This window comes from Mytilus edulis, chromosome 9 (assembly GCF_963676685.1).
Source record: "Mytilus edulis chromosome 9, xbMytEdul2.2, whole genome shotgun sequence".
Lineage (NCBI taxonomy): Eukaryota > Metazoa > Mollusca > Bivalvia > Mytilida > Mytilidae > Mytilus > Mytilus edulis.
In genome coordinates, this window is record NC_092352.1 from 59,357,050 (window position 1) to 59,366,669 (window position 9,620).

General features: G+C 33.0%; 1 long non-coding RNA gene across 1 annotated transcript; it reads right to left on the reverse strand.

Annotated features, from left to right (window-relative positions):
* Positions 1-4,004: 4,004 nt before the first annotated feature.
* On the reverse strand, positions 4,005-8,474 carry LOC139488673 (uncharacterized). Its single transcript, XR_011656060.1, has 3 exons — positions 8,084-8,474; positions 5,285-5,372; positions 4,005-4,589 (listed from the first exon to the last, which is right to left on the reverse strand). It is a non-coding gene; the product is annotated as an uncharacterized lncRNA (long non-coding RNA).
* Positions 8,475-9,620: the final 1,146 nt, after the last annotated feature.

Consider the following 9,620-nt stretch of genomic DNA (forward strand, 5'->3'; position numbering starts at 1 on the left):
AAAAAAACTACTGTGTACAGACTTATCTGTGCGGTTTGGGAAGTTTTGAATGTTTTTAGATATATAAAAGTTAAATTTATTTTGCATATCTGAAAGATAATTAGACAATATGTGTTTAGTGTCTTGAAATATGAAATTTATTTGTATGGGGCTTAGAAACGGGGGAAATGCGAGATTCTACCGAGCATTTCCCCTGTTTCGTGCCGAATACAAATAAAATTTCATATTTCAAGACACTATACGTATATTGTTTTTATACTGAAATCGATAAAAAAAATTAAAAAGAAAAAAGAAAATATGTAACAAACATTGTTAAAAAAAAATGTTTGGAATTTCCCTCTTGGGGTACCATTTTGGGGTATTTCCCTATGAGCGTAGTCCAGGAGGTAAAACATTGACAATTTAAGGAATTGGAAAGGGAAAATGAACTTAATTAATAACATTTAATAAACATGGTATATAAATTACCAATTTGACGACATAACAAGTTTAAAACACTGGACACTTTAAATTTGCAAAACACTCATTTGCAAATCCGCCGCCGCCTCAAATAAGAGCTACAATGTCATGAATATAACCAAAATGTGCAGAATTACATGGGATTCAATAATTTCATTGGTTTTCTACTGTTACTATTATATTTATTTTTCTATTTGATTTATAAAAACATGGGATTTTCAATATCCCATGGGACAGGGCAAAATCCCATGGGATTTACCATTATCCCATGGGATTTTGGTTAAATCCCATGGGATTTTTTTTGGTCCCATGGGATAATTGTAGTCCCATTCTTATTTATCAGTATTTACATAACACATTTTACAAACTCTTTTATCATGTTATTCGGATGGGGAAATTATGACTTTGTATGACAAGATTTTGAAAATTAGTTTTTACTGACTCTGATATGTTTTTTTTTCTTTGGTTTTCGCGTTCTCGTCTGACAGTTGAGTTTTTCATTAATTTTTTTTAGTTCCTTTCGACAAAATTGAACATAGCACCTTTTGAAGTCTTACGCAAACGATGCGCCTGTTTTCCCTTCACAGGACATTCACTGATATATTGTAGACGAAACGCGCGTCTGGCGTAAATATAAAATTAAAATACTGGTGAGTGATGAGTTAAAACTTAAAATGAAACCACTGAGTCGATGCCACTGCTGGTAGAGATTTATTTCCCCGAAGGTATCACCATCACAGTAGTCGGCACTTGTGTTGACTTGACTTATCATTAATATAATCTTATAAATTAACACCGCTTTGAATTTTTGAAAAAAACCTAAGGTTTTTCTACACCAGGAATAAACTGTCTTACCTGTATTTGACAAAACTGCTAGGAATGTTTGGTTCTCAATGATCTTCAACTTCGTCCTTTATTTAGGCCTTTCAACCATTATTTTCATTCGAGCGTTACTAATGAGTCTTTTGTAGACGAAACGCGTGTCTGGTATTTATGATGAGTTTTTTTTTGTTATGCCGCTGCTGGCTGACCCCCCTAATTTTTGACATTTTTTTCAAATATTGAGCTCTAGTTTCAGATTTTTGAACAAAGCGCCTTTCAATACCTAGCGCAAAAGAAGCGCCTGTTTCTCCTCTACAAGACCTATATAGTCATAAGTCGTGACACCCCTCCTTATTTTTCTCTAGAAGCCCTGGAATAGGCCGACCCCCCTAATTTTTTTACCTTTTTTTCAAAATTTGAGCTCTAGTTTCAGATTTTTGAACATAGCGCCCTTCGATACCTAGCGCAAAAGAAGCGCCTATTTCTCCTCTACAAGACCTATATAGTCATATTCCGTGACACCCCCATTATTTTTCTCTAGAAGCCCTGGAACAGGCCGACCCTACCCCAATTGTTTTGACAAATTTTTCGAATTTTGAGCTCTAGTATCAGATTTTTGAACATAGCGCCCTTCGATACCTAGCGCAACATAAGCGCCTGTTTCTCCTCTACAAGACCTATATAGTCATATCCCGTGACACCCCCCATTATTTTTCTCTAGAACTCCTGGAATAGGCCGACCCTACCCCAATTTTTTGGACAAATTTTTCGAATTTTGAGCTCTAGTTTCAGATTTTTGAACATAGCGCCCTTCGATACCTAGCGCAAATGAAGCTCCTGTTTCTCTTCTACAAGACCTATATAGTCATACCCCGTGACACCCCTCATTATTGTTCTCTAGAAGCCCTGGAATAGGCCGACCCTACCCCAATTTTTTGGACAAATTTTTCGAATTTTGAGCTCTAGTTTCAGATTTTTGAACATAGCGCCCTTCGATACCTAGCGCAAAAGAAGGGTCTGTTTCTCCTCTACAAGACTTGTATAGTCATACCCCGTGACACCCCTCATTATTTTTCTCTAGAAGTCCTAGAATAGGCCGACCCCCCTAATTTTTTTACCTTTTTTTCAAATTTTGAGCTCTAGTTTCAGATTTTTGAACATAGCGCCCTTCGATACCTAGCGCAAAAGAAGTGCCTGTTTTTCCTCTACAAGACCTGTATAGTCATACCCCGTGACACCCCTCATTATTTTTCTCTAGAAGTCCTAGAATAGGCCGACCCCCCTAATTTTTTTACCTTTTTTTTAAATTTTGAGCTCTAGTTTCAGATTTTTTAACATAGCGCCCTTCGATACCTAGCGCAAAAGAAGCGCCTGTTTCTCCTCTACAAGACCGATATAGTCATTCCCCGTGACACCCCTCATTATTTTTCTCTAGAAGCCCTGGAATAGGCCGATCCCCCTAATTTTTTGACATTTTTTTCAAATTTTGAGCTCTAGATTAAACAATGACATAAAAGGTGCTATAATATACAGGGTAGGACTACTTTTACATACGTTCTAAATTGAAGTGGGTACATTGGTGGCCCTACACCTACAAATAATTCGTTGATAGGTGCAGAGTTATTGTGGTACTGAATATTAGCCTAAAAAGTTATGCGACTTGTTAAATCAATGGATTGGATAAAAACCATTTCAAAATTGAGTTAAAATTGCTATATTTTAACTGATTTTCTGCCTTTTTGAATATTTTTTTTATTTAACGGCCGTTGTTGTCTTATTCGTTTTTTTGGTTTCTCGATATATCGCCTTATTGTTCGCTGGCTTATTGTTCGCTAGCTATTAACAGTCTCCGGGACAAGTTTGCAATTCCGCTGAGTGCAAAAGTTGTCACCTTAATTTTTGGAGTTAAGTCAAAACAAAGTTGATAACTTGGTTGGTATTGGTTCCCTGATATTTGTCCTAAAATTTTTTGGATCTAGCACCACTGTTGAAAAAGTTATGCCCCTTTTTTCAACAATTTCCTCAGAGGAAAAGTACTTTTCCTCAAGGGAAATCAAATTTCCCTGAAGGAAAAAGATTTTTCCTCAAGGGAAATTGTTTTTTCCTCAAGGGAAAAAGATTTCCCTTAGGGAATTTGCTGCATAATTATTTCCTTTGAGGAAATTCTATTTCCTTAGAGGAAATTCTTTTTCCTTAGAGGAAATTCTTTTTCCTTTGAGGAAATTTGCAGCTTCAAATTTTCCTTGGAGGAAATACTTTTTCCTGTGAGGAAATTTGTAGCTTCAAATTTTCCTTGGAGGAAATACTTTTTCCTGTGAGGAAATTTTTGACAAACACTTTTCCTTGGAGGAAAATTCAAGACAACAAATTTCCTCTAGGGAAATCATTGTTCTTCAAATTTCCTCTAAGGAAATTTCTGAAGATCAAATTTCCCTTAAGGAAATGTTTTCCCTTATTTTTACTTGTTGAACATTTCTTCACTACACCATGTATACAAACAGTATGAATATAATAATAACAAGACTGTATAATTGGTGCAAATGATATTTAAAACTTTAATAAATGTTTGACTCAACATTTTAATGACATTGAAAATAATACAGTCTGACTGTTTAGATCTAGGTATTGTTTATACTTTTTTTATAAATTTAACTTTGATTTATAATTTTTTTTGGAGCAAATGCTTCTATTTTCTTTGTAATTGTTTCAATGCGATACATTAATAAGCAACCAATTTGAATGTCATACCATTTGTGGTGTTCTAAAGAATTTGTTTATATATTTGCAGATTAAATAATAAAATAAACACTTTTCGTGTTATTTTAAATTACAATTTCTTCTGTTTCAGCTTGTGTACAGTTATTCAATCCACTACGTAAGAATTCAGTGAATACATTATTCCATTCACTAAACAATTCCCTTCAATTCTAAGAGAAATCATTTTTGCAAATTGTTCTTCAATGATCTTCTTCTGTATATTTGATATGAGGGAGCAATGTAAATGAGTGGATAAAACTGGTGTTCCTTTTTTCAACAACAAAATAGTATTTGTTCAGCATTCTCCTTTCTTTTGATTAAGATATGTTGTTGCTTTTATGCAATAGTGTTTTTGTGTATCTATGATAGAACTCCATTTTGTTTATGGTCATTATCATGTGATAATGTTGAAATTTCCTATTTCTTTTTTGCAGGAAAGCACACATTCCATTTCAAATTAATCCAATTATGCACTATGTAAATAAATTTCAACTTTAAGTTTCCTCTTCAGTAATGACCTATTGATCATGAAAACCAAGATGTCTGATCACCTATAAATACACAAAATAAACAAATAAAATGTTATAAATGGAGAGAGAAACAGCAATAAATGTTTTTCATGTGTATCTTTCCTTATTAAAATACATTAAGTAAACTTGAACTCGAGAAAAATAAATAACTGCGATGTAGACTAGAAAGTATAAAATGCCAAATAAAGTATTCACGAAAAATTAGTTGATTTACAGAAGTCAAGTCCCTGTTTGCAGGAAATTTACATCATTGGTTGTCTGGTGGAGAGTTGTCTTATTGGCAATCATACCACATCTTATTTTTATATAACCTTGCCATATTCCTATTGTGCCTGTCCAAAGTTCAGAGCCTGTAGCTTTTGTCAGTTTAGTCTGACACTAAAATTTAGTGGTTGTTGCTGTTGTTGTTTCATACCGGTCATATTTATTTTTTGTAATTTATTTTGTTATAAACTAGGCAATTAGCATGATTAGTTTTACAGTTTGGATTGTTTCAATGTTTCATCTTTAGGTCTTTTATAGCTGCCTACTTTGACTATAGTATAGGGTATGGATTTTCTCATTATTGAAGGTCGTAACAGGCCTACAATTGCTTTCTCAAAGCCATGATAGTTTTCATATTTAATATACCACATCTTTTAATTTTTATAGTAATCATGATACTAGTAATCATCTTTCAAGTTCAATAACTTTTTTAAAATTAAAAGGTGCCTTACCATTTAGGTTTAGTTGGCTTCTGCAAATTTTACATTGCCTATCATTTCTGCTGTATATAATTTCTCTGTATCTTCTATAGTTCTTGTCCTATACATAAAAGAGTAAAAGTTGAATGACATCTTGCATCAATATTTTTTTCTGTTTAATGTACATTATGTATATTAATGTGTGTTTAATAGAAATCTAAACCATGAGTGCTTGATAAGCTTCTTGCCCTTATAGCTGGTCTTTAAGCTTTAAATGAATTTTAATGATCGACTAAAAAACTATGAGCACTGTGCAAATAAGACCCCTGCCCTCCAAAAAAAAAAAAACATGCACAAACAGTGGTATTTATTGACATAAAACATGTATATAATTTGGCTCCATTTATAGATATATATCTCATGTGACTATAAGTTTAAGGCTGTGATTTTTTTAACAAATCAATAAATTTCTAAAACCTTTCAAAGTTTTTGAAAATGGACAATTTTAAAATAACTTTGCAACAACTAAAGTTCCTTAACTCTGCATCTTATAAAAAAATATACATGATAAATAGGGAATGATACTCCAGCTTGCATATCATTCAAAGTTTTAAAGGAACATAACTGAAGAACGGTAAAAGTTTTACTACCAAAATTTGAAATTGATCTGATTAAAATTGTGATAAAAAGTATTTTTTTAAAGTTTAATAAAATTTGGTTGAGGGAAACTTAAGTTAGAAGGCCGAAACATTTTTTTTCCATTTTTAAAGAACATAACTATAGAATTTAGTAAAAGAGACACTACCAAAATTCAAACTTAATCTGTATTTTGTGATGATAAGCATTGTGTATTGATTTCATAACATTTGGTTGAGACAAACTAAATTTTAGAGAACAGGAAACCAAAAATTCAGCATATTTTCCCCATTTCTAAAGGGGCATAACTCTGATACTCTAGTACAGTAACACTGACATCACCAAAATTCAAACTTGATATGAGAATTGTGATAACAAGCTTTTGTAAAAGTTTAATTGAATTTGGTTGAGGCAAACTAAAGTACTGTAAGAGAACAAAAAACAACTTTGGGACAGACGGACAATGTTCTGACAAGTGTTAAACATTATGCCCCCTCCACTTTGGGTCATAACAATAAAAAGGGAGTTTGTCAAGATATAAAAACAATTCACCAAAGTTTCATAAAAATTTGTGAAAGCATTCTTGAGACTATCCTAATCCCAAGTCATGATAGTACAATGACATAAATCAGATTTTTTTTTAAATTAAAAGGAAAATTATCATGTTTATGTTATACAAAAATAATTCACCAAGTTTCATGAAAATTGCTCAAAGCATTATTAATAGTATACGTACTGGAAAAATCCCCGCTTTTATGAATAAAATCCCTAACTTTAAATTAAAAATTTAAAATCCCTAAAAATTAAAAAGGAGCTTAATTATCATGATTATATCAATAGATAATTCACCAAAGTATTATGAAAATTTTATGATTAATGTATTCTAATTCCAAGACTATCTAAGACATGGTTTGTTTGAATTAAAAAAGTTGGAATAAAGTACCTGCTAGAATTCAGGAGAATTAGACCAAATCAGGCTATCTTCTAGATTATCAGACAATTGACTGTACATAGAAAAGGAATTTTCTTTTTTCTTTTTTCTTATTTAGCTATTTGTTATCTCTGTCCTTAATATATACTGAACTAAGCCATTTTTTCACATATTTTTTTTGTTTTTTCTCTCTTGTGACTTGTTATTTAACATAACAAAAAAACCAAAGGCAATGAAAGAGAAACTGACAATGCCAAGGCAAAACATAAGATGCAGAAAAGAAAAACAAAACAAAACACTAAGCAACACCAACATCACCAAAAAACTAGTGTTGAATTCATGTGCTCAGTCAGTCAGTGAGAGTTCGCAGATCCTGACCTACTATCTATCTATCTATGCTTAAAAACCTAAAAATCATATAGTTCTAAACATATTTTGTAAATTTATACTTGATTAAAATGTTGTCATAAATAGCATAGACACCTCTGAGTTTTGAGAACCACATGTGTTAATTGTGCGAGTATAATCATTGATAATCATGCACAAGATTGACTTTTAAAAGCCTATATATTGAAATTTTCTGAAAATATTGCATGCATTTATTAATATGACCAATTTCAAGAAATGCACAAAGATGTGAGATGATTTATATAATTGTAATTTCAGGAATTTACAGTAAAGGCTTTTATCCTCACTGCATTTTGCACTTTTCCTAATTCAGGAGCCAGAAGTTATGGCCTTTGTGACCTTTGTATGATTTTTATTTTAGTTTCTTTTTTTTATATTGAAGAGTTAAGTATGACGTCCATTATCACTCAACTAGTATACATTTTTGTTTAATGGCAAGCATGGGGCAAGCTAAAGCATGCCTCACAGGCACAGATCCAGGGGGGGGGGGGCTGAAGGTTGGACATGTTGGAACCCCCTTTCTTTATTGGACGATCAATGCATTTGAATGGGGACATGTAGTTGGACACCCCCCCCCCCCCAAAAAAAAAAATTGTCCTGGGTTAGGAACCCCTCCTTTATATGACTAGATCCACCCCAGTCTCAGGTTGCGGGATTTTCTCGTTGCAATGAAGACCCATCGGTGACCTATGGCTGTTATCTGCTCTTTGGTCATGTTGTTATCTCTTTGTGACTTTGATACATTCCCCATTTCCATTTCCATTTTCTTTTCGGTTCTATTATAAATATTAGAAACGAGTTTGGCGCCTTTACAAAAATATAATTGTCTGTGCTGATAGGGGAGTATGTGTGCATACCAATATTTAAATTTTCTAGGCCTTCTTTTTGAATATTTTGTGCATTTCTTGGTAAAATACTGTCAGACCTCGAGTGCTGTTGTTTTACAAAAACGGTCCAAGTAATGTAGGGGAAAGAAACTAACTAAAAAGACCAAAATAAGCCACAACTAATGGGGGTCTCATTGGGGGTTCTGTTCACGGATCCCGCTTAGTTACTACTTATTTTTTTAGATTCTCGCATGATGCCATCCCGCGTACACTATGTAAGTGAACAATTCTGCTATTTTTGTAATTTCCCATGTCCCGCTAAACTTCATTTCGCGTTTTCACGGCACAATAATTTGAGGGAGGATAGGACCTTTATCGGGACTGCGGGATCGGGTGTTTTTAAGCTCTGGATTTCGGGATACGATAATTCTTTTTTCGAATTTCGGGACCTCTGGATTTCATGTTTTTTAAGCCCGGGGATTTCGGGATCAGTACCCCTCCTACCCTCCCTCATAATTTGACTTTCATGTGTCACGTTTACAAAAAATACGCCTCGACAATCCCGAGTCCCGCTCAGACCCCCCTTATAGGTACATAATGAATAGTTTACTATGTAGTCAGTAGTCGGGTCAAATACACATGTATACACTTTTAGACGACCTTAGATTCATTTCACAGCGAAAATACTCATTTATATTGAACATTTTAGATCACTTTACATTTAGATTTTATAACTTTTAAAATAAAGACCATATAGATTTAAGATCATTTAATCGAAAGATTATAATTTGTCAATGCGCAACTGTAACCAGGTACTGAATTTTTTTTTTTGCATGCGTTAAGTTAAAAGTGCCGGGAATAGAAAAGCAAGTTAAACTTCTCATCTGGACTTTTTAATCAGTCTGTATACCGGACCTCTTCTCTATTTTGGGCTTGAAAAAAATCTAAAGTTAAAAATGCGGTTTTGAGCCTATTTCTTCTTTTTAATTTGGTAACACGTTAAGCCATTAGTGACACTAATATGGTATATTACCAATACTAAGGCCATATATTTCGGTGTGTAGAAATACCGCAAAAGACTTCTTAGTGCACTAAGAAGAAAGTTTTTGCATTAAGGACACTAAAACGATGTTTTAAGATCACAGCGAACATGAAATTATTATGATTAAATACCTCAAATCTATAAAGTTAGGTATCAATAGATTTTGTAATTTTTAAGTTAAATGACTTTTTAATCAACGCCTGCCACTCGCCACGTGACCAACGGTTTATTGCAGATTCCCGAATCATCATGTTCAATCAACCTAATCCAATAAACAATTGTCTTTTGATCGTTACTTATTGATTAATCAATGGTTGTTAACCTAACGGTTTAGCGTGGTATAAATTCAAGTTTATGAAAGAAAAATAAAAAATAAATTTTCTGTTTTAAAACTTTGCCTTTGTTATATATATTTAGTTTTTAAGGAAATTGCTATGCAAGCTTTTTTTTTATTTAAAGAACCCTATTTTGAGATAAAAATTGAGAAACAAATGCTTTTGATATTTCATTTCCTTACTAACAACA